This window comes from Dryobates pubescens, chromosome 27 (genome assembly GCF_014839835.1).
Source record: "Dryobates pubescens isolate bDryPub1 chromosome 27, bDryPub1.pri, whole genome shotgun sequence".
In the NCBI taxonomy this organism is placed as follows: Eukaryota; Metazoa; Chordata; class Aves; order Piciformes; family Picidae; genus Dryobates; species Dryobates pubescens.
The window spans coordinates 2,203,550-2,217,542 of record NC_071638.1 but is presented as its reverse complement, the minus strand read 5'-3'; the positions used below and the strand labels follow the sequence as shown (position 1 = coordinate 2,217,542).

The 13,993-nt window shown below is 47.3% G+C and overlaps 1 protein-coding gene across 3 annotated transcripts in view; it reads left to right on the top strand.

Annotated features, from left to right (window-relative positions):
* The first annotated feature begins 944 nt into the window (after window positions 1-944).
* The window catches only part of SHISAL1 (shisa like 1), a 116,583-nt gene continuing 103,534 nt past the window's right edge, over window positions 945-13,993 (top strand). The window contains exon 1 of one of the 3 annotated variants that reach the window (XM_054173879.1): window positions 945-1,726. The gene's annotated coding sequence lies outside the window, so the exon portion shown is untranslated. Of the gene's footprint in view, window positions 1,727-1,948; window positions 2,200-13,993 lie in introns of those variants that run through there. The other 2 variants (XM_054173881.1, XM_054173880.1) reach the window with 2 other exon arrangements.

The window sequence follows — 13,993 nt, the reverse complement described above, 5'->3', positions numbered from 1 at the left end:
TGCATGATTTACGCATTAAATGAAAATGGAAAGTAGTTTTTATAGTAATTTGAATTCATATGAGAGAGATCCTTTACAGACATTGGTTTAGAGCGGTCTCCTCTGAGGTGATGACTACCTGTTGGGCTACGGAGATGAGGCACAAAAGCAGGGAAGGACAGATGAGAAAGCTTTAGCCAGTTTTAGAAAACTGAGTCTGTAAATCAGTGTACATCTTCCTCTCTCAGAGATGTTCCAGTCTTTGTCTTAGAGGGGCAGGTTCTGCTGTTGCAGCAGCAAGGGCAGTGTACTGGCTGTGCAAATCTGCTTCACCCCTCCCTGAAGAGCCGTAAGGACTCATGTTGCCCTGCTAGCGCATGTGTGTGTGCACAGCAGTGTGACTGGAGTCACATTAAAAAAACTAATAATAATAAAGGGCTTTGAGTGCTGTAAGCCATGCTCCTAGTCCAGTGCCTAAACTCCTGCTAAATGGACAGACTCCATTTAGCCTTGGCTATTTTAATTCATAGTGAAACGCAGGACTCCAATCTCTCATGCTGTTACTAAGCAGAGGCTGGGGCTTGCCAGCAGCACTACCAAGCTGGTGATTGCGTCACGCTGCTCCTAGGAGATGCTGTGCCAATGCCTTCATACACCCTCATAGCACGCTCCCATTGTGGTGTGCTCCAGGGCCCATGGCTGCTTGCTGGCACCCGTACAGGCACAGGCAGTCAGCTTTCACTACAGCTGCCGTGGCCTTGCTCCGGCTGCCCAGGTTCAAAGGACAAGAGCTGCTATCTCCGACAACTGACGACTCCCATATTTTATTTATTGCTCTCTTTAAATCTCATTGTCCAACGGAATCTGAAGCAGACAGGCAAAACAGCTGAGGGTCTGCGTTCCCCCTGTAACCCCGGGTGGGCAAGCCACAACAGAAGCCTTGGGAGAACGTGGTGCCCGGGTTTGATCCCTCTGATTAGTTCCTCGGAGAGGATTGCTACTTAGCGGGCTGCTGAATGCTCCCAGAATAATTTAAAACCACCGAATCAGTATTTATTAATGTAATGCTCTTAAAATTGAAAGTACACTTAATCCCCGCTGCCCTCTGAACGGGGAGAGGGGGCACGGGAAGGAACGTGACAGTGGAGCGTGGGGCAGCCTCGGGTCGCTGTCCGCCGGGTGCCGGCGGTGAGGAGCCAACGCTTCGCTGCTGCCCGCCCAGGGTGGGAAGAGCTCGGCGCGGGGAAAGCCGCCGCACTCCTCGCCTCCTGCCCCTCCTGAGAGGGGCCGAGCCGCCCGCTCGCTAGGGACAAAGACCAACTTCACTGAGGGACCCGCCCCGCGGGCACTGGAGAGCGGCGCCGCGCTCCGGCCGCACCTCACCTGCTCATCTCTCCAGCTCCCTCCGTGTGCCTCTCTTCCCACTCAGCGCACTCCCGCCCGCAGCAGGGCGGGGGGCGGCGAGCCGCAGAGGCGGCCTGGCTCTCCGGCGGGGCGCCTGGTGCCGGCAGCCAGAGCGGCGCGGTTCTCCTCAGTGAGCCCCGCAGGAGGAAGAGGAAGCTATGGGACGCACCCGTTAGGTTTTACCTCCGCCAGTGATGCCTCTACCCCCTACCCCCGGAGGACGCCGACGGGCTTTCCTGAGGAGAGCGGCCACCTCCTGGCAGCGCTGCCCTTCTCCACCCGTGGCAGGGCTCCGTGCAGCGATATCCCGAGACGAGTGGAGCAGCCCGCTCCGTGCCCCGCGGTAGGAAAGGACCGCCGGGTGGCACCGGGGAAGTTTGCATGCGGGACAGCTGAGCTGGAGTGGGGAGAGGCAGCGCGGCCGCGCCTTGCGCTTCAGCTGTTGTCGATGAGAGACGCGTAGGAGTAGGAAGGCACCTGGAAAGCCGGTCCCAGGTGGAGGGAGAGCAGCTGGTTGGAGCGGGGGCGGGAGGAAGAAAGGAAAAGGTGGAGAAGCAGGTGGGGATTAGAGGGGATGGGAGAGCTGTAGAGTAGGGAAGTGCAGGTGGCAGCTCTTTCTGAGCACCAGGGCCTTCTTTCCCGGTTTGGGGAGTGAAGCACCTTGCTTTGTTGCTGGAGGTCGGTGGTGCCGCCTTTGCTGTCGCCCCTCTGCTACTGCTCCCGACCCCGGGTCGTCGGTGAGTTTTCACTCTGGGACTTCGCCGTACAACTGTTAGGAAAAGTGGCTGTTGTGCCCCGAAAGCGACTGAGCGCAAGGTGAGGGGTTCATTCGTATGGAGGTTTGGGAGAGCGGGGTGTCGCGGATCGTGAGTTGGCTCCTGGGCGCTACCTAAGAGATCTGCGGGAACCGCTCCCCGGCGCAGCGGCCGGGATTGGAGAAGCGGAGCTGGCCCGGCCCGTGTTGGGCTGGACGGCCACCGCTGCCTTTCCCCGGCGCAGCAAGCCGGCAGCTCGCGTTTGGGAAACTTTGTGTGCCTCCCAGTGTGGAAGGACGCTAAGGCGGTAGGTAAACAGCGCTACTGAGGGACCTGGTGGAGATGACTGTCGTGTTTGTTTGCCCATTATTGAGGCTGCTGGCAGTGGGTTGATTATGTGTATTTCGGGTTTGAATCAATATTTATTTGCAGGACTCAGGTATTAATCACTCCTGTCTTGAAAAGCTCATTAGTGGTGACTTGTTTCCATGACAACAGGACCCCTCTGAGTCTTCGGGGTTATCTGTTAGTCCGATTTCCTTTTTTTGTTGTTTGTTTGTTTGTTTTCATGAAGAGTATTCGTACTAGAATCATGTTTTATCACTGAGGAGAAAAAACCAAGCAAATAAAACCTGTGCAATCATGTTGCCGGCATTCAGTCTTCTAGTGCTCAGTTACTTCTTCAGCCTTAATTAATGGTATCTGGATAGGGTTAAGCAAGTGTGTGAGCTATGTTGCAATTTCTTAGTACTTGTTTTACTGCCTTATGTCTTTTAGCTACAAAGCTGAGCCTAAGATGCGTTTTGTCTTGTCGCTTGTTCGAAGTACTCTTTATATCTGTTAGTACTGAAAAGTGTGATGTGATCTTTGTGTATCATTTAGTAGTGCATACCTCTTTGAGAGTCGTGGTATTGCAGTCTCTGTGGTTGTGCTGCTACAGCAGAGCTGGTTTTCAGTAGTGTAACTTTGTCACCTTCTTGTGGTGTGACCTTGATGGGTCTCTTGTATCCCACCCTATCTCAACAGAAGAAAATGTTGCCCACTTGTACCTGTGAGGTGCTCTGAGCTAATGAAACAAAATACTTCTAAAATGGAGTACTTTTAAAACTGTACTTATTCTTCACTGTTATGAGAAGTAAACATACCTTATACATCTCTTTCCCTTAATGATGCAAGTGAAAATCTTCCTTGTTAACTCTATTTAACTTAGCACAGTCATGTTAGCTCTTAAAATGTTGTGTACTGCTGTCACCCATCTGAAATCAGTCATCCTAATCCCATTTATGCTAGCTGCTAGTCACTCCTTTTCTGGGTTAACTTCATCAGAGTCAGGTAAAAAGGAGAATTTTTAGCATTCTTAATTTTTTTCTTTTCTCCTATGCCAAAGAGCGTCCATTCAGCGAGGAGACACAGTGAGCAGGCAGGCACTTTAACCTTACTTGTAGGTCGGGTTAAACCCCCTGAAACTATTCTACCAATTTTCATTGTTTGGCAAGAAATGTAGTGTGCAATGTTCTGTTGAGAAGCATGGGGAGTGCGTAAGGGGTGTTTCAGGAGATACAGTTCTACACCAAAACACCGCTGAGCGCCGTTCAGTTGAGACTGCTTTAGATGACAGGAGTAGCAAGTTACAGCAGTGGGAAAACTTCATAAGAAGTGTGTGTTTTATTTCTTTCTTGAAATGATTCTTTTTCATAAATAAACTGCTATAAAATAACTTTGTCTTTTATACTGCTAGGAAGAGTCTATCCCCAGGCCATCTCAGTTCAGCGAAGTGCTAAACCATGCCTCATTCCCAATGCATTAGTGGTTTCTAGTATCAGTAGGCAAATCGCTCTTCAAGCTTTTACTTAAATGCTCTAAAGAATCAAGGCTTTGTGACCTTGACTTTCATATTCTTTTTTTCTTACGGCTTAGTAGCAAGTCATCCATCTACAATGTTCCTAGGGAATTGAGAACCTTCTGGCCATTACCAGTGAAGTAATTTTATGACAGTCCCATGAAGAGAAAGAAAGAAAAAAATGATACCTTAGTCAGCATCTTCTCTCCTTTGTATGTCATTGACTTGAATTTCTGTACTGAACTATTACATTTTAACTACCTGGTACTTCACAGTCACTACAGGTAAAGTGATGTAGTTTTTGTGCTGTGCTTTATGCCTTCTGCAAAGCTCAGTCTTTTTTTTACTGGTGCTATGAAGAACAACAGGTTATTCCCATTCAGGTCTCAGACACTGGCTGTCATGAGAGGAAGGGGGCAAAAAAATCATCATTTTATTTTGAAGCCTGATAACAAGGCAGCAAGAAAAAGAATCCCTAAGTAGCCTGTACGACTTTCATGGTTATTTTTCAGAACACTAGTCACTTAAGATTGTAAGAAGACACCTAAATATATGAGCTGTTAGAGAAAGTGTTCTGTTTCAGGGAGTGGAAAAAAGTACCTGAACCTGAAAGCTCAGTCTAATAGGTATGGATGATATTGGTTTATATTGTTATTTACTCACCATTACACCCAAGTAACATGGGTATAAATGTACACTGGATTTCCTAAACAAAAATACTTCTGACTGTGCTGCTCTTGTGCAATATGTAGCCTGACTAAGCTGCATATTGATGAAACTTTGCTGATGTGGAAATAATATTGTCTGTTTCTCAAGTGTTGGAAGTCCCTCAACTGGTTTGTCAGATAAGATACTGGACCAGTATTTAGTGGAGCTGGTGAAACTCCTTTCTTTCTCAATGATCTACTCTGGACAGGTCGCCTTGCTATTTCTATTTCCTCTTTTCCCTAGCAATCTTCCCCCTGTTTGTCATTCAGGCTTGCTTATTTGGTGTGTAGAATCTTCAGTGTAGAGCCTTGTAAAGTGCATATATTGTGTCTGGAGCAGCAAAATGTTATTGCCCTACAATAACAAGAAAAGATAGCAAACAGTTTTTTCCTGTGTTGGTCACCATGGTCTTTGCATGGTCACTAGTTACTGCCTGAGAGGCAGTAAGATGCAATGGAGCAATTACTTCTAGTTACAGTTCCTTAAAATTTGTTTTGCTAAACATATTTGAAGAAAACAGCTTTCAGAGAAGAAGTTCACAGATCTATCCTCCAGGGACTAGAGCCTAAATAATGGCTCATTCCTGGAGACGTATGTTGGCTGTCAGGTTGAAAGTACTCATTTTCTGGAGGTAAAAATAAGGCAGTCATGAATTTAAGAGATGCATATTGGTGGCAAGGGGCTTGTAGAGGGCAGGAACCAGCACTGCAGAGCCAAAAATGGAATCTTGATTTTAATTACTTTTGTTTCTTTTCCTTTGCCATTTCTCTTCTAAGGAGTGAGAATGGCAGCTGAGCCTCCAAGTACGTTGTTTGAGCTTATAAAGCACAGTTTCATTTGACAGGAGTGAGTAATGATGTTAGTAAGATATGAGAGCTGTTTCTATATTATTCCAGTTGGGAGCTTAAATATATTCTTCATAAACTATTGTAAAATATTTATACTTCAAAATATGATGTGCTTGGTTTAGCTATGGGTTGGGTTTGTTTGCTTGGTCTTGCTTTTCAGAATCACTATGCTAATCAATACTGGTGCTTTCAGATCGAAGCAGGGTTATTTTCTATGGAAGGTTTACAGATGAAACCCCAATTTTCAAAGCCTTCACTTTTCTGTTGTAATGGTAGATTTACTTCCATCTTTCATGAGAACTCACCTGAAAAAAAATCAAGAAAAGAGAGATATTTTTGTCTGCCTGTGGAAAGTAAAGTAATACTCTTTGGGTTTGGTCATTTTAGTCTTTAAAGGTGAAAAGTAGAGAAGCTCCTTTCTGATCCTTCATGTACTGGCTAAATGAACTAAATATACAGTGGCTTCAAAATTGCTTAGGATTTTAAGGCCCACATTCAAAATAACCCAAAGAAATCTGATTTATTGTTGTTGTGGTGGTGTGTGTTTAAAATTTATTTAGGAGGCAGCCATCTTCCAGGTCTCTAAAATGCCTATTGCTGCATGGCTAAAAGTTCACATACACAGACTCTAGGTACTCTGGAAGTTTTGGACCTGGTTGTGTTTTCTTACTTCCAAAAGAGAATAAAAGGACATCTGCTCAAATTGCTTCCACATTCAAGCTAACTTTCAAATCTTTTTATTGTGCAAACTAATAACAGAGTTCAGTAGTTGTAGAGCTCGGCTAATGATCAATTTGTACATCACTGCAGCATAGACTACAGGAAGTCTGAATAGCCAAGTGAGTCTTACTTCTCACAGAGTCCCACTGAACGTGGTGTGGTGTCCTGCATGAGGGAATAGAGTATGTGGAAGTTTTTATAAGGATTTAAAAGTTTGGGAAGAAATATGGCACTCTGAAGTCAGGCATTACCAAAGAGTTAGCCAGGTACTGATGAATTGGGTTGTAATAGTTAGTGGTGTTAGTAGTCACCAGAAGTCCAGTAAGAGCAGAAACAAAATCTCAGAGTAGATCAAACTCAAGAGCGAGCAGACTGCTTTACTGCTTCAGAAACATGGAACAAAAGGATTAGTTACAAAGGCCAGAAAAACAAAGACAGAGCTGTTTGTTGGCCTCTATAGATCCTGCACATTAACTCTGCCTAAGCCTTTGCCTGGGTTGTAAAGAGTTCATCCACCGGTGCTGGGAAACATCAGTGGTGTAATTCTGATTCCAAGAACCTGACTGGTGTTTAGAGATAGAGGCAGGCAGCATGTGGCAAATGGTTTATCTGCCGTCATGGAGCTTTGCTCTGGTACCTGGTTAATATCCAGTAGACTTCAGAAGCCTCTACTCTTGGGAGACTCCTTGAAAAACTAATAACAGCATAGTGCAGCCTTTAGAACAGTTCAGATTGAAAGCACTGTAGGACAAATTGTGGGTGGGTTTGTTGGTTGTTTTGCTTTTCTTTCTGGTAACTGGAAGAATACAGGCCAATTCATCTGCTAGCGGCTTGTCGGACAAGAGGGTAGGTTTGTGCTTTGATGCCCCAGATGCCCACAGTGTGGCTCACCAAAACATACAGAAGGAGCAGCTCACCCCCAAAAAACTGGTGCAGATCAGGAAAAATACATAGCGTGTTCCCCACTTACACCTCCATGCCTCCTGTCACTGTATGATGACACTGAGTTCAGGTGGCATCTCAGCTCTTCAGTGCTGTTCCTGAACTGCCCAGTTTGGTGGCATCTGCAGGCTTACTGAGGTGCACTCAATCTCCTCATCCTGATTGCTGGTGAATGTATTAAAGAGAATTTGTGGTCTTCTCTGAAGATATGGCAGGCAGAAACCTCACAAATGGATTTGCAGGAGCCCCAGCAGCAGCCTGTATGCTTCTCCTTTTGGGTCTCGATTTGCAGGCTAACCTTTTCATGCTAGTGAAGTTTAGCAGGCCCATCCAATTTTGTCACTCTATGCCAGGATGTCTGATCTTGCAGACAGGGAGTCTGTTCTTGCTCTATTTGGAGTCAAGGGCAGAATTCTCACTGATTTCCATAGGAACAAGATGTGTTCCTAAACATACTTCAGCAGCTAGAAAGAAACTTCCTAATAAAGAACCAGACTGTAGCATTACACAAAACATCAGGCATTGTTCTAGGCTTCAAAGCTCTACACAGTGACATGCTCACAGACCCAAGGCTGAAAACAACAATCTTAGGGCATTCCTGGCAGGATTGTGGAGGGCTACCAGTTCTGATTCTGCCCTGAGAAACAACTGAGGCTTGATCACGTTACCAATAAAATCCCATTTATTCTAATGGACACTATTCAGGTCCCTTAGATTCTCTCAGGAATGGAATTCTAGAAGCAGTGATGTATGGCCTAATGGCTGTTAGAGAAAGGATTTAATATGCCAAGCAGAGAAGGCAGTGGCATTTCAGTTTACCTGAAGAAGTAAAAGACACTTTCCCATAGTTATATGAAAACTGTTGGAAATGACCAAGGAAGTCTTTGGACTATGATTCTGATACACTGAGTTGTTTTAGTCAAACCAGATCCTAACTACAATTATTTTTTTTCCTTCCTTTGGTTGTTTCTTCTCCCCATCCTCACCCCTCATCTTATTCTTACTGGCATTCTCGGTTCCACTTAGAGGAACCTTTGCAGTTACAGGTTTTTTTTCTGTAAGAGCAGATGAAATGAGGTATCCCTTGCCTGTTGGAGCTGGGGGGGTTCCAAAATGTAACTCATGGATATCTGCAGTTCTTGGCTTGCTTTCCAAAAGCCATGTATTCCGTTATTTTTGCCACCAGAAAGCCACTGTTCTGTCCTCATTTGTCCAGGAGCGCAGCAGTGGTGGTAAGGCGGTCGCTTGAGCTGCATAGATGGTGCTTTGCTGTTCGTGTTGCAGTCCCAAACATGAGCTTTCCAGGGCTGTTGTTTCACACAGTTGTCAGTTTGTGGTGGTTGCAATACCAGTTTCTCTGATTACTAGGTGAAGCGTGGTTGTCTTCCGTCTCAAGTGCCGGGTTCTGCACACTGGCTGCAACAACCCCATGCAGTGCCACAGGCTGGGGTCAGAGTGGCTGGAGAGCAGCCAGGCAGAGAGGGACCTGGGGGTGCTGGTTGATGGTAGGCTGAACATGAGCCTGCAGTGTGCCCAGACAGCCAGGAGCCAATGGCATCCTGGCCTGCATCAGGAACAGTGTGGCCAGCAGGAGCAGGGAGGTCATTCTGCCCCTGTACACTGCACTGGTTAGGCCACACCTTGAGTCCTGTGTCCAGTTCTGGACCCTTCAGTTTAGAATAGAATAGAATAGAATAAACCAGGTTGGAAGAGACCTTCAAGATCACCGCGTCCAACCCATCAACCAATCCAACACCACCCAAACAACTAACCCACGGCACCAAGCACCCCATCAAGTCTCCTCCTGAAAACCTCCAGTGATGGCAACTCCACCACCTCCCCAGGCAGCCCATTCCAATGGGTAATCACTCTTTCTGTATAGAACTTTTTCCTGACATCTAGCCTGAACCTCCCCTGGCTCAGCCTGAGACTGTGTCCTCTTGTTCTGGTACTGGCTGCCTGGGAGAAGAGACCAACATCTGTCTGTCTACAACCTCCCTTCAGGTAGGAAGGAGTTTGACTTGATGGAGCAAGTCCAGAGAAGGGCAACAAAGTTGCTGAGGGGTTTGGAACACAAGGCCCTATGAGGAGAGACTGAGGGAGCTGGGGTTGCTTAGCCTGGAGAAGAGGAGACTCAGGGGTGACCTTATTGCTCTCTACAACTACCTGAAGGGAGGTTTTAGCCAGGTGGGGATTGGTCTCTTCTCCCAGGCAACCAGCACCAGAACAAGAGGACACAGTCTCAGGCTGTGCCAGGGGAGGTTTAGGCTGGAGGTTAGGAGGAAGTTCTACACAGAGAGAGTGATTGCCCATTGGAGTGGGCTGCCCGGGGAGGTGGTGGAGGTGTTCAGGAGGAGACTTGATGGGGTGCTTGGTGCCATGGGTTAGTTGTTTAGGTGGTGTTGGATTGGTTGATGGGTTGGACACGATGATCTTGAAGGTCTCTTCCAACCTGGTCTATTCTATTCTATTCTCAAAGTGGTTTGTTTTTGTGGTGAACACTTCGGCTCTTTTCCCCTGTAGTATCCTCAGAGCATCAGCATTTGTTAAATTCTTACTCGCCTCCTCCCCTGCCCAACAATTTTTACACTTGTTAACAACAACAACAAAAAGCAGCCAAGCAAAGTTTTCCCATTATGTTGCTTCCCAGGTAATTAATATTTTAACATTCAAAACCACAGACAAAATTCTGCAGAGGGTAAACTTTTCCGAGGAATTTGTGTCTGCATCAAACACTCAATCACTAAGAAATTCCCAAGCTGGTTGAGGCACTCAGACTACTACCCACTGCTGGTGAAGAAGCTGTAATACATAGCCCAAAGGCGACTAAAAGAGACTTTGGGGCCCTAGGATGGTTAATGAGGTAATCTGGGGCACAGGTTCATTTCCACCCTCCTTCTAGTGATGGGCAGAGACACTGGAAGGAACAGACAAATCAACTCCATTAATACATGGCTCTGTGGCTGGGGTGTGGTGGGTTGAAATTATGTCCAGAATAAAATTGCCAGACCAGCTCAGATGAAAGCAAATGAAGCTATATTTACAAGCAACACTACAATCTAGAACTATGGAATGCAATGAATATGTACAAAATATACAATAGTTACATGTATTTACAATCTATAAACAACACAAGGGCTCCCCTGGACAAAACCAGGGGGCTACCAACAGCTTCCAGCTCTTGACTCCCTTCCTGCCCCCCCTACAAGGGAAAAGAGAGAGAGGAGCAGGAGTAGATTGTTAATGCTTAGCCACAACAAGAACACAGCCCAGGTCAGCAGCAGCCAAGCAAAGGCACCAGCCAGTATCTGCTAGAGTGAAGAAGCTGAAAGAGAGTTAGTTTACACAACCAATGCTGTCAGTTACCAGAGCACTGGGATTATTTAGACCTTATCATTCGTCTCCCTTTTACATCCAATGGTAATTTATTTGCATTCCACCACTTTTCTGCTCAATCTGTGGAAGATTTCCTAGGCATCAGCCTAAAACTGCCACATGGGGTCAATATCAGAGTTTTGAGTTCTTTCACAGTGGCTTAGCCTACCTGGCAGCTTGCAGGCTGGCACCAGATGGGAGCAACCTTTTGCAAAGGAAAAGGAGGGTCTTTGCCCAGGAACTAGCAGGACTCATTGATAAGGCTTTAAACTAGATGTGAAGGGGGAGGGGGAAGCAATAAGTCTTGCCTATGATAACAAGAGGATTTACTCACTGGAGGCTCTACTGAGGCAGTAGAAGCCAGCAAGGAAACTCATGAAACACCTCAAGGGAATGAAGGGGATCTCCTTTAATTGTGATGCAGCCAACAGCCCAGCTGAAGTGCCTCCAGGTGAACACACACAGCATGGGCAACAAACAGGAGGCAGAAGCTAATGTGTAGCTAGAAAACTGTGACCTGATAGCCATTACTAAGACTTGGTGGGATGAATCCTATGACTGAAGCGTGGCTATTGATGGCCCTTCTGAACAGCCTGCAGCCAGGTGAGGAAGGAAGGGCAGAGGCATTGCCTTTCATGTCAGGAAATGGATAGAATGTGAAGAGCTGTCTCTGAAGAACTGCCATGAGCAGATGAAAGGTTATGGACAAGATTGAGAGACAAAGGCAACAAAAGGAACCTTGTGGTTGCCATCTACTGCAGGCCACCTGATCAAGGGAAGCCCACTGATGAAGTCTTCCTACTTCAGCAAGATAAGACTTCATGCTTGCAGGCTCTCATCCTCCTGGGGGGACCCAACATTTGCTGGAAAAATAGCACAGCAAGGTGCAGGCAATCAAGGAGACCCTGGAATGCATGGATGATAGTTTCTTGAGCCAGGTAATAGACAGCCCTACCCAAGGGAATGCAATACTGGACCTGGTGGTCACAAATGCAAGTGAAGAACTCATCAGTGATGTCAAGATTAGGGGCAGCCTGGGCTGCAGTGATCATGCACAGGTGGAGTTTGCAGTCCTAAGGGATATGGGACAGGCAAAGAGTATAGTCAGGACTCTAAATTTTAGGAAGGCAAACTTCCAGCTCCTTAGGGAGTTAGCCAGTAGGACCCCAGGGGAAAGGATGCTCAGGGACAGGGGAGCAGAGCTGGCAGATACTGACATTATCCTTAGAGTCCAAGATTTCTCAGTCCCCAGCTGTATGAAATCAGGCAGGCAAGGTGAGAGACTGGTGTGACTGAATAACCTGCTGGTGAAAATCAAGAGGAAGAGGGAACTGCACAGACAGTGGAAGCAGGGACAGGTAACCTGAGAGGAATGTAGGAACAGCACCCAGTTGTGTAGGAATGAGGGCAGGAAGGCCAAGTCATGGCTGGAGCTGAACCTCGCAAGGGGTGCAAAGAATAACAAGGAGGACTTCTACAGGTACATTAACCAGAAAAGAAAAGTTAGTGCACATGCTCTGCTGAGTGGGAATGGAGAGCTAGTGTCAGCAGATGAGGGGTAGGCTGATATACTCAGTAACATTTTTGCCTCAGTCTTCACTGTCAAACTTACTCCATCCCCCTTCCAAGTTGATGGACCACTGAGTGCAGACCCACAGAGTAGATCAAGGGAAGATCAAGTTTAGGACCACCTGATGAACCTGAACATACATAAATCTATGAGAGCTAATGAGATGCATCCCAGAGCTCTGAAGGAATTGGCTGATAAGCTGCAAAGCCACTCTCCATGATCTGTGAGAAGTCCTGGCAGTCAGCTGAAGTCCCTGGGGGCTGCAAGAAGGGAAACACTGCACCCATTTTAAAAAAGAGGACTGGAAATTACCAACCTGTCAGCCCCACCTTGTGCCTGGGAAGATGATAGAACACATCCTCCTAGAAGCTGTACTAAAGCACACAGAGAACAGGGAGATGATTCAAGATAGCCAGCATGGCTTCACAAAGAGCAGGTCCTGCCTGACCGACCTTTCTGTGGCTTTCTCTGATGGTGTAACTACATCAGTGGACAAGGGAAGACCAACACATGTTATCCCTCTGGACTTCTGTAAAGCCTTTGCCACAGTCACAGTATCACCAAGGTTGGAAGAGACCTCGAGGATCATCGAGTCCAACCTGTCTCCACAGATCTCACGACTAGACCATGGCACCAAGTGCCACATCTAATCCCCTCTTGAACACCTCCAGGGACGGTGACTCCACCACCTCCCTGGGCAGCACATTCCAATGACGAACGACTCGCTTGGTGAAGAACTTTCTCCTCACCTCAAGTCTAAACCTCCCCTGGCACAGCTTGAGACTGTGTCCCCTTGTTCTGATGCTGGTTGCCTGGGAGAAGAGACCAACCCCTTCCTGGCTACAACCACCTTTCAGGTAGTTGTAGAGGGCAATGAGGTCTCCCCTGAGCCTCCTCTTCTCCAGGCTAAACAATCCCAGCTCCCTCAGCCTCTCCTCACAGGGCTGTGCTCAAGGCCTCTCCCCAGCCTTGTTGCCCTTCTCTGGACACCTTCAAGTGTCTCGATGTCCTTCTTAAACTGAGGGCCCCAGAACTGGACACAGGATTCAAGGTGTGGCCTAACCAATGCAAAATTACTTCCCTGCTCTTGCTGGCCACACTATTCCTAATGCAGCCCAGGATGCCATTGGCCCTCTTGGCCACCTGGGCACACTGCTGGCTCATGTTTAGGCGGCTGTCAATCAGCACCCCCAGGTCCTTCTCTGTTTGGCAGCTCTCAGCCACTCTGACCCCAGCCTGTAGCTCTGCATGGGGTTGCTGTGGCCAAAGTGCAGCACCTGGCACTTGGACTTGTTGAATGCCATCCTGTTGGACTCTGCCCATCTGTCCAGTCGGTCGAGGTCCCTCTGCAGAGCCTTTCTACCCTCTAACTGACCAACATCTGCTCCTAACTTGGTGTCATCTGCAAACTTGCTGATGACTGACTCAGCCCCCTCATCCAGATCATCAATGAAGATGTTAAAGAGGATGGGGCCCAGTACTGATCCCTGGGGGACACCACTGGTGCCTGGCTGCCAGCTGGATGTGGCACCATTCACCACCACTCTCTGGGCTCAGCCTCCAGCCAGTTCCTAACCCAGCTGAGAGTGCTGCTGTCCAAGCCACGAGCTGACAGCGTAGATGGCTGACGGTCCCCCACAACATCCTTCTCTCTAAACTGAAGAGATACAGATTTGATGGGTGCATTGTTCAGTAGATAAGGAATTGGTTGGATGATCACATACAAAGGGTAGTGATTAATGGCTTGATGGAGCCGGGTCACAAGTGGTGTCTCTCAGGGGTCTGTACTGGGACCAGTGCTGTTCAATATCTTTGTCAATGATACAGGCATCAAGATTGAGTGTAGCCTCAG